The sequence below is a fragment of the Nicotiana tomentosiformis genome, chromosome 12 (assembly GCF_000390325.3).
Source record: "Nicotiana tomentosiformis chromosome 12, ASM39032v3, whole genome shotgun sequence".
Taxonomy (NCBI): domain Eukaryota; kingdom Viridiplantae; phylum Streptophyta; class Magnoliopsida; order Solanales; family Solanaceae; genus Nicotiana; species Nicotiana tomentosiformis.
The window spans coordinates 59,868,540-59,888,748 of NC_090823.1; the positions used below are offsets into that span (position 1 = coordinate 59,868,540).

At 39.4% G+C, this 20,209-nt stretch overlaps 1 long non-coding RNA gene across 7 annotated transcripts in view; it reads left to right on the forward strand.

Moving 5' to 3' along the window:
• Window positions 1-203: 203 nt before the first annotated feature.
• The window catches only part of LOC104115270 (uncharacterized), a 66,871-nt gene continuing 46,865 nt past the window's right edge, over window positions 204-20,209 (forward strand). For 4 of the 7 annotated variants that reach the window (XR_011412587.1, XR_011412589.1, XR_011412585.1 and 1 more), the window contains exons 1-3: window positions 206-824; window positions 7,294-7,378; window positions 15,638-15,697. This is a non-coding gene — a long non-coding RNA (uncharacterized lncRNA). Of the gene's footprint in view, window positions 825-7,293; window positions 7,379-15,637; window positions 15,698-20,209 lie in introns of all 7 variants that reach the window. The other 3 variants (XR_011412586.1, XR_011412584.1, XR_011412590.1) reach the window with 3 other exon arrangements.

The window sequence follows — 20,209 nt, forward strand, 5'->3', positions numbered from 1 at the left end:
TGATTTTTAAAAATATTTAGCTAGTATTTTTATTTTACACTCTTAAAAGAAAATAAAAAATATTAATTAAAGTAAAAATCAATGAGTCATTACCATGTGGCAAGAGTCTTCCTTATCCTTTATAACAAACTCACATGCTCTCCCTCAAAACTCACATGCCACCAATTAATCTCTATACCTACACCTATATATCTTCCACTCACTCACACAATTTAGGGACCCACACGAGAAAAAGAAGAATGGAAAACAGAGAGGTGAGGGAGGACCGAAAAATAGATCTGGACAAAAATGAAAAGAGCCCCTTTCTCTTGGTGAAAATTTAGCTGAAGGCAGCCATAGCTCCCTGCCCATTCTCCTCCATTAGAAGCTCTCGTTTTCACCTCCAAAACACCACCTAAACATCACCACAAACACCTTGAAAATCCAGTTGAAACGCAGCTCCAAAATACCCCAAAAAATGCAGCAAAATCGCCCTTCCTCTTCAGCCACCAAACAGCTAAAAATCAGTGCTTAAACGCAGCTAAAATCCACCCAGAAACAGCCCCAAAAACGCTGTCAAAACCAGCCCCCTTTTCGTCCCAAACGACCCCAAAACAGCTGCCGAATCAGCCCCAAAAAAGCTCCAAATTCAGCTAAAAAACAGCTCAAAAACAGCCCTCTTTCCTCACAAAACAACAATATTTTTTATCGGGTTCGAGTCGAATTTTCCGATGAGCTTTACCCGGCGAGTTTTGAGGTTCCCGCGGGGTGGCCTTCAGATCCGGTTGTCATTCAATTTGTTCTGGCCAAAATTCTAATTCTGGGTTTGCCTCATTAATACAAAGGTTCATCTCCCTTTTCGAATTTGTTCTTCTCGCTAATGTTCTGGATCATGTTTGTATTGATTTAATTTGTGTGATATGGATGACTTTTGTTTCTTAGTTTTCTGTGTTTGAACAGTACGCTTTTGAGTACGTTTCCTCTTAGTTCATTCCTTTAATTTTCTTAGCAAATCATATGGTTAATCTCATTAATAATCCAATTTTTCTTATCTATTTTGAGTAGTTTCCTTAGTAAGCAATTTGTCTTGTGAAGTGATGATATGGGAACTTTAAGTTACAAGAATTTTCTTCAATGAACTAATGGGCTCTCCAGTTCATTTTGCCTTGGTTTTGAATTTAATCCTTTATCTTAGTGACTAATTTGTAAAGCTGGAAATTAAGAGTTAGAATGAATGTTAGCTTGGTTGAAGCTTATCACCGTAATTGGGCCTTGATTGTTATTGCCTCGTAAAAGCAATGGGCCAAACGTAATTCCTACTAATAGGTCCAAAATGTGGAATGATTTCAAGATAGAATGTTAGTAATTGATTTAGTCGTAGATATCTTTAATAGTTTATCAATACAATTGATCTTGTTAGTAATTCACAAAATCTTTAAAGTTATTATCGTAATTATGTACACGTTCGCGTGACATAATTATAATTTCCGAAATAAATCAAGGTACGCGTTCGCGCGATTTTGGTCCGACAATCTTAATAATAATAAAGTATTATTAATTGTGTACACGTACGCGTGATATGATTCTGGACACACCAAACAAAAGAGTACATGTACGCGTGACTCGTTTTCAAGATAACTCCATAATCACGAATAATCAAACAATTAAAAGCGGTAAAAAAGGATAAAACGCACATAGGTTCTAAAATACGTAATTAAACAAATTAATTAAGCCAGGTATGATTGTAAAGCGACCGTGCTAAAACCACGAAATCCGGGAGTGCCTTACACCTTCTCCCGGGTTAACAAAATTTCTTACCCAGTCTTCTATGTTCGCGGACCATAAATAGAGTCAATTTCCTCGATTTGGGATTTAAAATAAACCGGTGACTTGGGACACCATAAATTATCCCAAGTGGCAGCTCTAAAATTAAATAAAAAATCTCATTTCGATTAATGTCACTTTAATTGGAAAAACCCCTTATCCCCTCGGGAAAAAGGAGGTGTGACAATCATAACTGAAGATCATTACTTTAACCTTAGTCCGTAAGCCTTAGAACCCAATTTCCAACATCCAAAATTCCTTACAAGACCCGAATCTCGCATCTACACACTGTATGAGTCCGAACAGGATGTATCAAACCATAACCATAACCCAAGATGCAATCACATGATATACCACACAACTCGCTTACTCGTATCAATAATTCCCGATCACAGTAACTGCTTAAAACAAACCTGATACCGGTAGTAAACCTAATATCAAATAAAACCTCGTTCAAAATATTTGTACACTGTCGATGATGAAAGAAACATGCAAAAACTCATAACCACTCATCATATCAACAAGCCATGGAGCTCCCCCTCCTTCGATAAGAACTATAGCCAATTTCTAAGTCGATCAATGACACTATCCTTCCAAATGTACCACAACCAAATCCGATAGCACCCATTCTAGGTCCTACGACCACATCTCATCAAATACAACCACTTTACTAACATGCCACACCGATACAACCTCAAGCCATAAGCCGTGCAATCCGTGCACCATTACGCAACAATTCAAATGCACCTAAAAATGGAAAATGACACCAAGTACATAAGTGCATGACCAATACCATGGAGAAGCAAATAACACAATACACCACAACCCAAAAAAGACCATAACCAAGGCATAGTCAACCATTCCACACCCCAATCACCAGATCGCTCGAATTTCGCTATAAGGCCCAAATAAAACCGCACCATGTGTGCATATAACCAACGAATCACAACCCCTCGTAGCTTGGAAGAGTAACACATACAACATATCAGATACGAATAAAATCAATTCTAACTGAATGGCGCATCCCTCAACAACAACAGTACGGAGTAAACAAATCTGATCCTATGTAGAACACACATCCTCCTCGGGCCTACCAATGGGCCCCCAAACCAACTTCGGTCATCCCCAAATGGATAAATAGCCCTCCAAAAGTCCAAAATTATCTAACAATAATATGTACCGCTATCTAGCTAACTTTGGCCACATCTTCACAGTTCGCAACCACGAAACAATCTGCTTCTGGGAACTCCCAGTCTCCAATCCATAGAATACACGAATCACCATATCCGATCCCAACTCCACCGCCTGAATGTCTAACACATCTCTCATACACGATCATTCCATGAGGAACACTTATATACTTCTTCTATTCCAAATAGCAAAATATGAACATCAACAGTCGATCAACCAGGCGAGTATCGCAATACCAATGAAGCATCCGTAAGTCAAAACACAGTGCCCCTTCTGAAATGCGCACCCTCTCAGGCATTACCAAGTAGTGATATCATCCATCTAGTCATCTGAAACCGTCCATGTTGCCTAATAATTCATGACCTCCCCTTCAAAACTAAACTGTGGCCTTGCACATGCAATTCTCAATCTCACACAACACACCGCATCTATCATGCCATCATATGAAAAGCATGCGAATCTCATAATCAACTCTGAGTCACCAGCAGTATACATACCCAATCAGTCAGAAACTTTCCATTTGATTCCATCCAGGAGAAAATCACAATACGCAACATGCTCCGCATGCCGGTAGGAAATATCCATCTCAAATCATGGTAGAAACCATTGAGAACTCTTCAAAACCCATTTGCACATAATCAAGCTATCAGAACAGAATCTCTCTAACTCAAACAAGCCATAAGTACCCAAAGAATCGATCATATCCATTACCGTGCTGATCTAACCTACTACCAAGCTGTCCTATTTTCTCCGAGTTCCTTTTGAATTACCCTCAACTTGACACTTCTCCTTGCAAGAACACCACAATACTTACCCAAAGCTCACCACAATAGATCCTAGATTAAAACCACACCGCCCTAAGGCTCATAAGCCACTGTATTCCCTCTTAAGCACCCCAAAAGTACCACAACCGAAACTCTCACTCTAAAGAGACCTTCTGTGAATCTAAAGGTGTTTACTTCTCGATACAATCCAATATAAATCTCAGATTCTAGCCATATACAAATCCAAAAAATTCTCAATTACTACATATAAATCTTGAATCCATTAGAACCTTCTCGAGAGTCATCCACTATGCTCAAATCTCAATTGCACCGACCAAACGGGCCGAACGACCTGTTCTCTATTAGCACAACAACACCCAAAGAAGTAACCCTGCCTTAACATAACTGAGCAATTCCTACTCCATGCGCACTACATCCTTCACGAATAACAACTCAATCATTCCATGATTCCCATATGCCCATAAAGTATAATACACCATGCATCCAAAAAATTCGTTGCTTAAGCCATCCTCAAAACCAGCCATTGCAAGTCATAACCGATCCAGAAGTATGCCTCAGACCGAAACCAATACAACATGTAACCATGCAATCAAATCGTCGATAGAAGACTCCCCCACTTCGATCAAAGTCATAGATCAAAACACTCGATAACTCACAATGCCCATACTCCATTACTACCATAATATCGTAGTGAGATTTAACTAAATCCTTCGTAAGCTCTTAAAACACAAACCATATAGTACCTCAAATCATCTGCTAAGTTCTCATTCATCCTCGTGACAGTCAGGTCAACTTTCTCAACCAATCCAAACTCAAATCGCAATACCTATAACCCACTGGTAGTAAAGAAACCCTCCTCATAACATCATAAGGATCAGACATCCGTAGATTACCCCGTAGGTTATAACCCACCTACTTAGCCTCAAACTGACATCTCTCTATACCCTTTCACAACCACAACTACTACGCTATCACTTAATCTTCCTGAGTCAGAAATCATCAATAAGACATGAGAATCTAATTCGTCCCACAATTAAACAACATGAAAGATCCTTGAACACACTCATAACTCGAGACTACACGTCATATCAAGATAGAAATCAAGCACCCAATAGTCCTTTTTTACATCTCAAGCAAACTCTTCTCGCCATATTCAAACCATCTGAACACAACCCACAGTCACATCATACTTATTATTTAGTCATCCAATCACTCATCGGGCCACAAATTTGACTCATAGGGATACCACTGGACATAGAAGTCCAAAAGCACATGCTTACACAACTGAAACTACCGAGCCTAAGTTGTGGTCCAAACCCAGCCTCAAGTCCTTCAGACTGACCCATCACCAAAACACAAAAAACATATCTCGCACCTCATACATGGAATTCCACAAGCCGTCGATGTAGAGCTAATACCGAGAGCTCACATGCGCATACGAATGAGTGGAAGGAATTCAAATAGATAGGCTTCAAGCTAAATCAATACCGCATGATAAGGAAAGAAAGATGGGAAGTTTATCCTAAAAGCCCTATAGCCTCTCGCAGATAGGTATGGTCGTAATCATACCGATTAGCAAGACTCTACTAGAAACTTGCTCATGACTTGTAGAACCTATGAACCTAGAGCTCTGATACCAACTTGTCACGACCCAAAATCCAACTAGTCATGATGGCACCCAACCCAGACCGCTAGGTAAGCCAATTAGCAATAATAATCCAATTCATTAGGATTTACTGACAAATTGTAATGATAATATAGTTGAACTTCTATACAAAGAATTCCCAAGGACTGGTAGTACAAATCAAGAGTTTCTAAGATTTAGAGTTTTCAATCTGTAATGAAATAAATACATCATCTGTTTGAAATATACATGAACAAATTAATAATTCTAAAGCTACCAAGAACAAGATGCAGCTATGACAGAATACAGGTATATCTTCAATGCTAGCTCCTGCCATACACAACAACATCAGCATCCAAATCTGCACGCAAGGTGCAGAAGTGTAGTATGAGTACAACCGACCCCATGTACTCAATAAGTAACAAACCTAACCTTATGTTGAAAAAAGTGACTGTTACACCCCATATTTTTTGTACGTGAAAGTGCGCCATAAATAAATTGATAAAAGCTCGGAAATGAGATGTTACATCCCATATTTTTTGTACGTTAAAGTTTCATCGTAAGTTAATCGACGTAAGCTCGGAAATGAGATTATTTTAGGATTATAAGTATTATGCTATTTCAAACAAGGGATAAGTAAATTCATGAAGGTGAGAGGGAAAGAAAATCGATGAAAATGAGTTTTGTTGAAATTTGAAAATTTGGGATAAAATACGGTCCGAGCTATAATACCCGATATTTATGGACTAGTGCCATACAAGGTACCACATGACCATAATAGTAAGGTATACAAAGTGTGTTAAAGATGAGTAGTATTTTAAGTAATTTGAGATAATTCTTAATTATGTGGATAAGTGGGTAATTATTGGATTAGTGGGGAATTAACTAGTTAATTAAGAAAATAAGTGGATAAGTTTAAGAATCCCCAACGTGGCAGCAACATATGATCATTTAAGTGACTCTTAAGTCAGATTGAAAGGTTGCAAAATCGGAGGAATTATTGGTGGCCAAGTCATACATAAGTGGGGCCCACAACCCACAAAATTATAAGAGATCTTCCTGAGTTAGTATGTGAGATGTTGATGTCTCTATAACGTGAGAGATGAAGGCTTCAGCAAATTAAAACAAAAAGTTTGCATCTTAATAATGTAATGTTCTTGAAACAAAATTCAAAACAAGATCTCTTAGCATCTTAGCAACGTGAGGTATTGAAATTTTAAGGGAGTACGGTACAATCTTTCTCAAGAATATCATACGGATTCTTCCCTACTCCGATCTTGCCGATTACATGTTGTCGTAATTGACGTGTATTAGAGGAATTGTCAAGAGAACCGGCTCAGGTATGTTAAGGCTAATCCCTTCCTTCATTTTGGCATGATCTCATAATTACATGTGTTTGATAACGAGGCATAAAGAGAAGTTCATACTCCCGAATTTATATACATTATCCTAGTCTCATAAATTATAGTATTCTCCTTATCGGGACTTCATATTCAATTACGTATTGTCTTCTACCAGTCAAGAGAGCAGAGAGCCTATATATATAGTATTACAAAGCCTGATCATATGATAAGTTATATACCGAGCCTGCTATGGCCGAGCGCCTATGAGCGAACCCAGCATGGCCGAGATACACAACCTAGTATGGCTGAGCGCCTATGTGCGAGCCTACTATGGCAGATCAGTTATATATACCGAGCCTTATAAGGCCGGACAGCTATTTTACTTACTATATTGAGAGAGTTGAGTCAGTATCAGCAGGTGAGCATATCTTCAGATTATCTTTGACTCGCAGTTACTTTCAGTTATTATATTATCAGTTCAGTTTCAGCTTTCAGTATATTGCCTTACATACTCGGTACATTATTTCGTACAAACGTCCCTTTTCAGGGGGCGTTGCATTTCATGCGTGCAGGTTCAGACAGACAGACGGGTAGACCTCCTTATTAGGTGTTGCCCGAATTCAGCTTGATCGGTAAGCTCCATGCCCTTCGAAGTTGCCGGGTCTAGAGCTTTATGTACATCTTGTGTATATATGTATATATGATATGAGTAGGTCAGGGCCTTGTTCCGATCACAGTATATCCATCAGTAGAAGCTTGTAGACATATCCTGTCAGTTAGTGCAGTATTTTGGGCTTGTGGGCCTTTTATGTATATTTTGTTGGTTTACCATCTATAGTAGTTATGACAGACTTGTCGGCCTAGCATGATATTTATATTTAGTCAGCATTCACAATTGTCTTGCAATGTGGCCCATGGCGAAAGTATGACATTATATGTTTAGAGTCCCTTAGTCGCAAGTTGGTACGCAAGGAAAGGTGAGGCACCGGGTGCCGATCTCGCCCCCAGGTTCGGGATGTGACAAAAAGTGGTATCAGTGCAGTTCTGTCCTAGGGAGTCTACAAGCCGTGTCTAGTAGAGTCTTGTTTATGGTGTTTTGTGCACAACACTTATAAGCAGGAGGCTACAGGGCATTTAGGACTGTCACTCTTTCTTCTTACTCTAGATCGTGTAGTAGAGCTCAGTTGTAAGAACTCAATTTCCTAAACTCTATCTTATTCGTAATACAACGATACCTACATCCAGAATGTCACGCCCCAACCTCGGGGAGCGCGACCGGTGCTCAACCGAGTGAACTCGGTCGAGCAAGCCTATTAAACCTTTCCTACCCGACTCATTCATAACCCAAATAGGAATCGCATCACCATTTGTAAAACCGGGGAGAGATCAGTTATATAAATATATAAACGTTGCTAGTTCATTTTCCTTATATACATTATGCCATAGTTGAGTTTCCAAAATACAACTCGATCCAACATACATACATGACCCACATAAACGTCTACGGAGCCTCTAAGAGTACAAAAGAGCAATATGACAATGCCGGCAACAAGGCCCGACTATACCTCAAAATATGAAAACTTATACAAATGAAGGACTAAATAACCCTTGGGAAAAATGGGGCTCACCAAGACTGTTGTGAGGAGGAAAAGAGAGCACCACTATCTGCGATCGGCACTATCTGCGATGGAACCACCTACATCCATTCAAAGATGTAGCGCCCCCGGCAAAAAGGACGTTAGTACTGTCGAATAGTACTAGTATGTAAGGCAAACACCAATCTTAGTAGAATGAATAGTGAAACAAAGAGAAGGCAGTCATAATAATCAATAGGAAATTCATAGAAATACAAAGAAAATACCAAGTAAGGGTCACATAGTTTCCAATTCATTCTTTCCATCTTATTAGATTAATAATCTTTAGTGCCAAAGCGACAACTTACAATGCCACCGTATTTTTACACGGAGTCCGGTCTCGGCCCGACCGGCTAAGCCATCTCAAGTGAGACATATCCATATCCACAATGTAATTCAATAATTCCAATACAAATGTCACCATGTGTACAGCATGGCGTCCGATCTCGGCCCGATCGGCTAAGCCATCTCACTTGAGACATAACCTCTTTCAACTGTCCATCAATTCACATTTCTTTCCCATCTTCATTACATGGCACAAACAGCCTCATTTATTAAGTAGTTCTTGGCACTTGGGAATATTTTACAATTCAAGTCTTTCCATTTTTATTTGTTCAAATAACATCATCATTCATTTCAATAAGTACCATCACATAAGGCATTTCACACATAAGGGAAAGAGCTTGGAAAATCATAATTACGTTCTCAAATAGCATGATGACATGGTAACCATCTAAAATGATTAGAGAACATGAATCTTTCAATCCAACACAATAAGGCAAACAATTCTAGTATGATCAAGTTGGAACTTACACCAATTATTCGGACACCAGGAGTTCGATTCTAAGAAGAAAAGAGTTAGACATACATACCTCAATTGCGCTTCTTTACGCTCTACAATTATCCGGAACCCTTAGCAACCTCAATCTATTTTAGCAATATACAACTTGAACCTAAAATTAGGAAAACGTTCATGGTTCTAGTTCACTTTTTATTTTCCTCACACTCTTTATCACATGCATGCAAGATGAACAACCTTCATACCCATGGACCATCTTATTAATACCCCATTATAGATATGTTTGAAATTAAGAGCTGGGGTGATGAAGTCTTACCTTTTTGGATGAAGAATTTGGTGCTCTACTTGAATATTTCCAAGCTTTGAGTGATGGTTGAAGATTAATTGATGGGAATTAGGCCCTCCCTCTAGAACCCTCTTTCTCTCACACTAGAAATATCAGAAATGAGCTTCAAAGTAGGCTAAATGGGTGTTTTAACGGAATGGGGGTCAGGTTTTAAATTAAGAAAAATGGTGCCCCGACACAGGTCTGCGATCGCATATGCGACCGCATAATGGTTATGCGGTCCGCAAAGTGACCGCAGAAATGGCCCTCAGGGGACTAAACTTTCGGCTCAGGTATGCGACCAGTATGCGGTCCACATACTTATTATGTGGTCGCATAATGCACCGTAGAACTCCCTCCGCAGAAACCCAAGAGGAATTATGTGACCGATATGCGGTTCGCATATCGATTATGCGGTCGCATAATCGATTGCAAAACTGACCTCAAGTTTGCCAAACTTACGGCTTCACTCTCCAGCCATTATACGGTCCGCAAAGTGATTATTTTCCACTCAGTCCGTAGGGTACTGTTCAATCCAAAAAGTTAGAACTGCGGCTCGCAAGCTCGCCGTGAAGAATTTCTACTATAATAACACAGGAATCTATCTTGGCACCACGAAACCCCGAGTTTTGGTTAAAATTTTTACGGGTCCTTACATAGAAAGACGGTTGGTAAGAGAGATAGTTGTGGAAGAATTGAGTCAGAGGAACTCGATTTTGTATCATGCTTATGATGAGTAAATATAAAGTTTTCAGCCGAACATGTGTGTAAGCTTTTTGATAAGGAGCCTTAAGGTAAGAATATCCACTCTTATGGTAAAAAAAAAAAAGCAATGAGAGATTTAGAAGATAGGTACAAGTTTGAACAAGTAAAAGAAGCAAGATGAAGAAGGGTACAGGGCGCCCAGTTAATGAAGATTATCAGTATTTACAATTCAAGCAGAGAAATATAAGCATTTTGAGTTAACTTCAATTGTAACAGAGGTATGTATAATTGGCCACACCCATCTCAATTATGCCCTATGGGGGCTAACAGGTGTAGTTTAAGAAAAGGATGGGACATCAGGATCCGGCTGGAATTAGAGTAATCCAAAATGGTGAATGGATTGTTTGTGTTAGTTGACATTTTCGAATGATATTACAAATGTGCTAATAGATCTCCTTGTGAGACACCCAGATGGTGCACTCTAGAATATTACAATTAGATGTGAATACTCGCATGATCAAAAAAATTCAGAAGATAGGCACTGAAAGCCTGGAAGGGATAAATATTACCTTGGTGTGGCTCCCGTCCCAAGTAGAGCGAGGACGTTGAGCAAACCGAAGAGCCGATGAATGAAGCAAGGGGAGCTAAAAGCAAAAGAATGTCTTGTTGAAGTTTTCACAAGAAAGGGATAGGCAGAAATATTAGCAGGGAAATGATAAGAGAGATAAAGAAGCATTATGAGTAAGATGTGATACATGGATGACAACGGTAGATCAAAATGATGACGGTATTACAAGGTCCATAGTCAGGTGAAGGAAGAGACGAGAGGAAGTGATCTTATAACAACAGTCTCACAACAACGTTGTATGCACTCCATAAGAAAGTGGCACCTACCGCGGCTAATGGACGGGAAGTAAAAATTAGAAGTGATATTCAATATTATATGAGTTGTATGGAATTCAAATATGTATAGGCACTAAGATAAGTTAAGTATGCATGCAACAAGTGACAGAACAACCAGGAAAAGCAATTGCTTGCATTTAAAGAAAGTTGAGAAGGAACGAAAAGAATTATTCGATTAATGATCTAGAGTTAGTTACGTTATGAACACACTTAAGAGTTTGGAGTATTATCCATGCAGCATATATGTTGACATTCATACAGTCGTAGAAGACTCCGGTATAAGTTAAAAGAACGAATTGAGCCTAGGGCATAGACAAAGGATTGAATTGTTAGAAGATTGTATCATGGATATTCCATAGCGCCCATGAAAGGATAAAGTAATAACTAATACCATGAGCCGTAGATCGTAAGATAGCTTAAGCCTACATGAAGGTTGATCAGAAGGAAGAGGAAACTAAAGAGTTTAATCAACTAAGTAAATCAGGAGTCTGATTATTGGACCCAGAGAATTATAAAAATCATGATTGAGAACATAGAGGAATCAATCTTAATATCAGAGGTGCAAGAGAGATAGCACAATAACCATATTCTATAACGGCCCTACGATAAAGCCAATTAGAAAAGTACCAACCTCATAAGAAGTCAGTATGAAGCTCCTACTGGATTGCGTATGCACCAGAGGTGCAAGTATTATAATAGAGTTTCAAGTTGTGGATGTAAATCATACCTATGTGGAAGTGGGGTTATGAAAGAGATAGAAGATACGATGGGAGATTTTAAGGTAAGCAAGGTATAGAGGAACAACGTACGAGATACTCAGGTGCAGAAGGTTGTGAATAATCCATACTTCAGATAGAGGTCTAGAAGCGTTGGGATTCGGTATCCCGAAATGATAGCTGTGTCATTAGTGGCATATCTTCCAGCCTATGGTTTCTAGGCACCGAGAAATCTATTCAAGAGAGTAAAAAAGAGTTGGAGATGTTACGATGTCACGCTTGATGTTCCAAAATAACACAAGGAAATCTATGGTGCAAGAAAGTTGAAGAAAGGCTGCGAGTAGTATAAATGGATATGTATGGGTCGCAAGCTAAAGTATGATAGAGCGACGAGGTTTTAGGAAGACAAGAGTAAGGACAAAAAAGGGTGAGTGAGAAGGTAACGAGAAACGGATGAGTCCTCGGGATTAAGCCCATGAAAACAAGATAGTTGATGGCTTCTCTAAGTTATAGAAAGCTCGGTATAGCTTGAATGAACTCAAAGGAATCTAAGACTAGTAGCATTTGGAAGAGATGGAATGATGCCCTGGTAGTAGAATAAATGTGTAATTGTGATAGATAAAGGATGACGGTTGAGCCTTCGATTGAGTAATGATTTGAAGAGGATTTCATGGATTGTACGGAATTAAAATACCCACGTAAGGTGAATCATATTGAGATGCTATAAAATACAATTATTGAAGTATAGTATCGCCCCTAAGTGGATCAGGAAAATCACTTCAAATATTCCTCGATGCAATATAAGCCCTAGTGGCAATGTATTACGTAAGAAGTTTCAAGTTATCAGTGGTATATTGTAGATCAATATTGAGGCGAATCATAATGGATGGACAAAAGTCACAAAGTATGAGCTGAGATTAGGTCATCATTCTTAAGATGAACAGTAATAAGGAAGCATTAAAGGACTTAGCTTTATGCATATAGGATAAGCAACGAGAGTAACCTGGAGTTTGGTCGTAGACCTCAGTAACAATAAATCAAAGTAAGAATTATGGTATAGTATGGCCTATTTAGATGTAGTAAAGCTAATGACGCCCAAAGGGACAGCTTGACATAATTTTGTATATGTTCACAAAGTGAGGCCTAGAGATTGGCTAAGAGCTGTAGGAAAGTCGTGGTATGACAAAGAGGACTAAAGGAGGGAATGCCTTGGCCTTTGGATTTATTCAAAGAACAATTGCCTAAATGGCAAGGAGAATATTAAAGTATTCGCAAGAGCTATGGGTTATGAGAATGATAAGTACATCAGTCAACATTCGAGGACGAATGTTCCAAAGGGGGGAATAATGTTACACCCCATATTTTTTGTACTTGAAAGTACGCCATAAATATATTGATGAAAGCTCCAAAATGAGATGATACATCCCGTATTTGTTTGTACGTTAAAGCTTCATCGTAAGTTAATCGACGTAAGCTCGGGAATGAGATTATTTTGGGATTATAAGTATTATGTTATTTCAAACAAGGGATAAGTAAATTCGTGAAGGTGAGAGGGTAAGCAAATCGAAAAAAATAATTTTCATTGAAATTTGACAATTTGGGATAAAATACGGTCCGAGCTATAATACCCAGCATTTATGGACTAGTACCATACAAGGTACCACATGACCATAATAGTAAGGTATACAAATTGTGTTAAAAGTGAGTAGTATGTTAAAGTAATTTGAGATAATTCTTAATTATGTGAATAATATGGTAATTATTGGATTAGTGGAGAATTAACTAGTTAATTAAGAAAATGAGTGGATAAGCTTAAGAAGCCCCAACGTGGCAGCAACATATGATCATTTAAGTGACTCTTAAGTCAGATTGAAAGGTGGCAAAATTGGAGGAATTATTGGTGGACAAGTCATGCATAAGTGGGGCCCACAACCCACAAAATTATAAGAGATTGGGAGTTCCCAGAAGCGGATTATTTCGTGGTTGCGAATTGTGAAGATGTGGGAAAAGTTAGCTAGATGGTGGTACATGTTATCATTAGATCATTGTGGACTTTTGGAGGGCTATTTATCCATTTGGGTATGATCGGAGTTGGTTTGGGGGCCCATTGGTAGGCCCAAGGAGGATGTGTATTCTACACCGGGTCAAATTTGTTTACTCCGTACTGCTATTGTTGAGGGATGTGCCATTCAGTTAGAATTGATTTTATTCTTACCTGATATGTTCTATGTGTTACTCTTCCATGCTACGAGGGGTTGTGATTCGTTGGTTATATGCACACATGGTGCGGTTCTGTTTTGGCCTTATAGCAAAATTCGAGCGAGATGTTGATTGGGGTGTGGAATGGTTGATTGCGCCTTGGTTATAGTCTTTTCCGAATTGTGATGTATTTTTTTATTTTCTTCTCCATGGTATTGGTCATGCACTTATGTACTTGGTGTCGAATTACTTATGGTTGTTGAATTTGAGCATTGGGGCTCGAGGTATGTCATTCGGATCGGTGTTTGGATGGGTCACGTATTGCAGCTGGGTTATGGTGGGATATGATCCTTTGTGATAGATTCATGTGTTTTGGTTCTACCATGTGTGATGGGGTTTTAGCATTGCGTTATGGTGGTACTTACTGAGCCTGCGGAATGTTTCTCTCATTTGAGTCATTTTCCATTTTTAGGTGCATTTGAATTGTTGCGTAATGGTGCACGGATTGCACGGCTTTTGGCTTGAGGTTGTATTGGTGTGGCATGTCAGTGGAGTGGCTGTATTTTATGAGATGAGGTTGTTGGACCTAGAATAGGTGCTATCAGATTTGGTTGCGGTACATTTGGAAGGATAGTGTCACTGATCGACTTAGAAATTGGCTATAGTTCTTGTCGAAGGAGGGGGAGCTCCATGACTGATCTTCCTAAGTTAGTAAGTGAGATGTTGATGTCTCTATAACGTGAGAGATGAAGGCTTCAGCAAATTAAAATAAAAAGTTTGCATCTTAATAACGTAATGTTCTTGAAACAAAATTCAAAACAAGATCTCTTAGCATCTTAGCAACGTGAGGTGTTGAAATTTTAAGGGAGTATGGTGCAATCCTTCTCAAGAATATCATACGGATTCTTCCCTATTCTGATCTTGCCGATTACATATTGTTGCAATTGACGTGTATTAGAGGAATTGTCAAGAGAACCGGCTCAGGTATGTTAAGGCTAAGCCCTTCCTTCATTTTGGCAAGATCTCATAATTACACGTGTTTGATAACGAGGCATAAAGAGAAGTTCATACTCCCGAATTTATATACATTATCCTAGTCTCATAAACTACAGTATTCTCCTTATCATGACTTAATATTCAATTGAGTATTGTCTTCTTCCAGTCAAGAGAGCAGAGAGCATATATATATAGTATTACAGTATTTTCATTAACATCGAGCTATAATCGATGGGCAGGACCCTATTGGGTAACCTCTGATCAGATGGTAAGCTATATACCGAGCGTACTGTGGCCGAGCGCCTATGAACGAGCCCAGCATAGCCGAGATATAGAGCCTAGTATGGTCGAGTGCATATGAGCGAGCCTACTATGGCAGAGGAGTTATATATACCGAGCTTTATAAGGTCGGATAACTATTTTACTTACTATATTGAGAGAGTTGAGTCAGTATCCGCAGGTGAGCATAACTTCAGATTATCTTTGACTCCCAGTTACTTTCAGTTATTATATTATCAGTTCAGTTTTAGCTTTCAGTATATTGCCTTACATACTCGGTACATTATTTTTTACTGACATCCCTTTTCTGGGGGCGCTGCATTTCATGCGTGCAGGTTCAGATAGGCAGATGGGTAGACCTCCTAATTAGGTATTGCCCGAGTTCAGCTTGATCGGTAAGCTCCATGCCCTTCGGTGTTACCGGGTCTAAATCTTTATGTCCATCTTATGTATATATATATATATATATGATATGAGTAGGTCGGGGTCCTGTTCCGATCACAGTATATCCATCAATAAAGGCTTGTAGACATATCCTGTCAGTTAGTGTAGTATTTTGGACTTGTAGGCTGTTTATGTATATTGTGTTGGTTTACCAGCTATAGTACTTATGACGGACTTGTCGGCCCAGTATGATACTATTGTTTAGTCAGCATTCGCAATTGTCTTGCAATGTGGAACATGGCCAAAGTATGACATTATATGTTTAGAGTCTCTTAGTCGCAAGTTAGTACGCAAGGATAGGTGAGGCATCTGGTGCCGGTCTCACCCCCCAGATTCGGGGCGTGACAGTGATGAGCTGGGACAAAGGTCAGAGTCCAACACCAATAGCCAACAACAGCTCATAACAATATAATAAAAGTGGTACAAGAAATAACTCAGAGATAAAATACTCAACTCGTTCACGGTTCTGGAAATAGGCATGCTTTTCAAGTATAATAGTGAAAACTTAAATCTTTTACTCAAATCACCAAAATGTGAGTAAATCTTAAAAATTGTAATTTTTTCCAAAAACATTCAACATGTAAGATGTTTCATTATCAAATGGAATGAGGAAATTACATCTCTATGCCTACATGTCAATGTGTATGTGAAGTCATGAGTGATGCAATACCGTACAGCATGAGGAAAATGCATCTCTATGCATGTATGTCAAGTGTACATGTCGAATGCAATGCAACACAGTGATAAAACCATATGCATACTCTCAGAGTATCAATTCACTCAGTCCTCCTCGTCACTCAATCCTCCCAATCACCCAGTCCTCACAATCACTCAGTCCTCACAGTCACTCAGTCCTCCATATCACTTGGCACTCGCTCTCGGCACTCGCACTCAGTAGGTACCTGCGCTCATTGTGGGTGTGCAGACTCTGGAGGGGCAGATCCTACCCAAGCTCTAATATAATCCAATCATGGCATAAATTAATAAATCCTATTACGGCATGCAGCCCGATTCCATAAACATCCTCACAACCATGCCCTCGGCCTCACTTAGTCATCAATATCTCCAGTCTTTCGGTCTCACAAATCTCATGCCAATCGGCGCAAACAATGATAATATGATGTGAGACAAATGATAACAGAGACTGATATATGACATGCAATGAATAAGTATGATTGAGTATGTAATTGCAATTTAAGCAAATAACTCAACAGCAGAAATGACCTCAGTGGGTCCCAACAGGATAAGCATATAGCCTTAACATGGTTTCTAACATGGATCACAATTGTATTACACTAGCACGTAGAAATCTCATGGATAAACACAAGATTAGGATACTACACAGTACCACAGAAATAACCGAGCCATAATTCACATGATGCACGCCCACATGCCCGTCACCTAGCATGTGCGTCACCTCAACACCAAACATATAACACGTATATTCGGGGTTAATACCCTCAGCACCAAGATTAGAAGTTTTACTTAACTCGAACAAGCCAAATCAGACACCGAGCAAGCCACACAATACTCTAGAAATGCCATCCCGCACGCATCAACCTCCGAACGACTCAATAATAGCCAGACGCAACTCAAGAACATCAACTAATGCCTAAAAATAATTCCAAATGATAAAGGTCGAATCTTTAATCAAAAGCTCAAAGTCAACCAAAAAGTCAAACACGGGCACGCACCTCGGAACCCAAAAAACTCACAAAATCCGACAACCCATTTAACTACGAGTCCAACCATACTAGTTTCACTAAAATCCGACTCCGAATCGATGTTCAAAACTCAAAAATTCACTTTATGAAATTTTAGACAAAAACCTCCAATTTTGCTTTTGCAATCATCAACCAAATGCCAAAAACGAGGATAGATTCATGAAATATAATCAAAACTGAGTAGAGAACACTTACCCTAATCCATATGGTGAAAACCGCTTCAAAGATCGTCTTAATCCGAGCTCCATAGCTCCAAATATGCAAAAATGGCTGACACCTCCAAAATATAGTACTTTATAATCACTGGACGAATCAATAAATCGCGATCATGGACATACCATCACGATCGTGAAGAAGAAAAATGCACTGCCCAGAACAACCCTATGCAATCGCGGAACAACCTTCGCTATCGCAAAGAACAAACAACACTGCCTCCAATAATACGCTACGCGATTGCTAGAATACCCATGCGAACACGAAGCACTCAGGCCACCAAGCTTCAGGAATGCGTCCCATCTTATGCGAACGCGTAGAAGAAATTCCAGCTCCCAGTTTCTCATCTCTGCTTTACGCGATTGCGGTGCCCATTATGCGAACATGAATAGTAACCCACACAGCCTTACGCGAACGCAGCCATCCAATCACGGCCCCGATGAAGAAAAAGCCCCAGCTCCAGATTTCCTCTATGTGATCGCATGCCCATCTTCGCAATCACAACAGACAATCGAGGCACCAAAAAACCAGCAGCAACCAGCAATGTAAACATGAAGAAAAATGGTCTGAAATCAATCCGGAACACGCCCGAGCCCCTCGGGCCCCCGTCCGAACATACCAAAAAGTCTCATAGCCTAACACGGACCTATTCCAGCCCCCCAAGCACGCATAACAACATCAAAATGATGAATCGCACCTCAAATCAAACTTAATAAACTTTTGAACTTTCAACTTCTAAACCTCGTGCCGAACCTTATCGAATCAACTCGGAATAAACTCAAATATTGCATACAAGTCCCAAGTGACATAACGAAGCTATTCCAATTCCCGGAACCACAATACGAATTTGATATCCTCAAAGTCAACTCTCGGTCAAATTTATGTACATTCCAAACCTTCAAACTTCCAACTTTCGCCAATTAGTGTCGAAACCTTCTCAAAATATCCAAATGCAAATTCGGGCATACGCCTGAGTCCAAAATCACCATCTGGACCTAACGAAACCATCAAAACTCTGATCTGGGGTCAAATATACAAAAGTCAAGCTCGGTCAACTCTTCCAACTTTAAAGCTTCAACCATGATTTTCATTCTTTCAAATCAATTCCGAATAATCTGAAAACCCAAACTGACGATTCACACAAGTCATAATACATCATAGGATGCTGCTAGACTTCAAATAGTTGAACGGAATGCAAATGCTCAAAATGACCAGACGGGTCATTACATTCTCCCCCACTTAAACATATGTCCGTCTACGAACGTGCCAAGGGTCATTCCAAAGCCATCAAATCGTCGTGTAGCCTTACCATGCACATACCTCGGGGTGATCCCACGTTACCCCAATCCATGTAATCCTGACAACACATCATAACTGAAGATCATTACTTTAACTTTAGTTTGTAAGCCTTAGAACCCAATTTCTAACATCCGAAATTCTTTACAAGACCCGAATCTTGCATCTACACATTGTATGAGTCCGAAAAGGCTGTAACAAGCCATAACCATAATACAAGATGTAATCACATGATATACAACACAACTCGCATACTCGTATCAATAATTCCCGATCACAGTAACTGCTCAAAAAAACTCGATACTGGTAGTAAAACTCATATCAAATAAAACCTAGTTCAAAACCTTTGTACACTACCGATGATGAAAGAAACATGCAGAAACTCATAACCACTCATCAGATCAATGACATCATATGAAAAGCATGTGAATCTCATAATCAACTCTGAGTAACCAGCATTATACATACCAGATCAGTCAGAAACTTTCCACTTGATCCCATCCAGGAGAAAATCACAATACGCAACATGCTCATCACGTCGGTAGGAAATATCCATCTCAAACCGTGGTAGAAACCATAGAGAACTCTTCAAAACTCATTTGCACATAACCAAGCCATCAGAACTAAATCTCTCTAACTCAACCAAGCCACGCAGGTTGCCAAACCGAAGAGTATTATAACAAAACACGTCTAGAGACTCACCACATCCTACCAAGTTGTCCTATTTTCTCTGAGTTCCTTTCGAATTACCCTCAAGTTGACACTTCTCCTTTTCATAACACTACAATCCTTACCCAAAGCTCACCACAAGAGATCCTAGCATAAAACCACATCGCCGTAAAGCCCATAAGCCATTGTATTCCCTCTTTTGCACCCCAAAAGTACCACAACAGAGAGTCCCACTCTAAAGAGACCTTTCATGAATCTAAAGTCATTTCCTTCACCTTCCTGATACTGAAATGTAGAATCCATAATGATATAGAAATACCGCGAGTCTCGATACCATCCAATGTAAATCTCAGATTCTAGCCATATACAAATCCTCATAACTGATCCATAAGTATGCTTCAGACCGAAACCAATACAACACATAACCACGCAATCAAATAGCCGATAGCAGACTCCCCCACTTAGAACAAAGACATAGATCAAAACACTTGATAACTCACAATGCCCATATCTATTACTGCTATAATACCTGTTACGTCCCGCATTTTCGTACCATAAAGT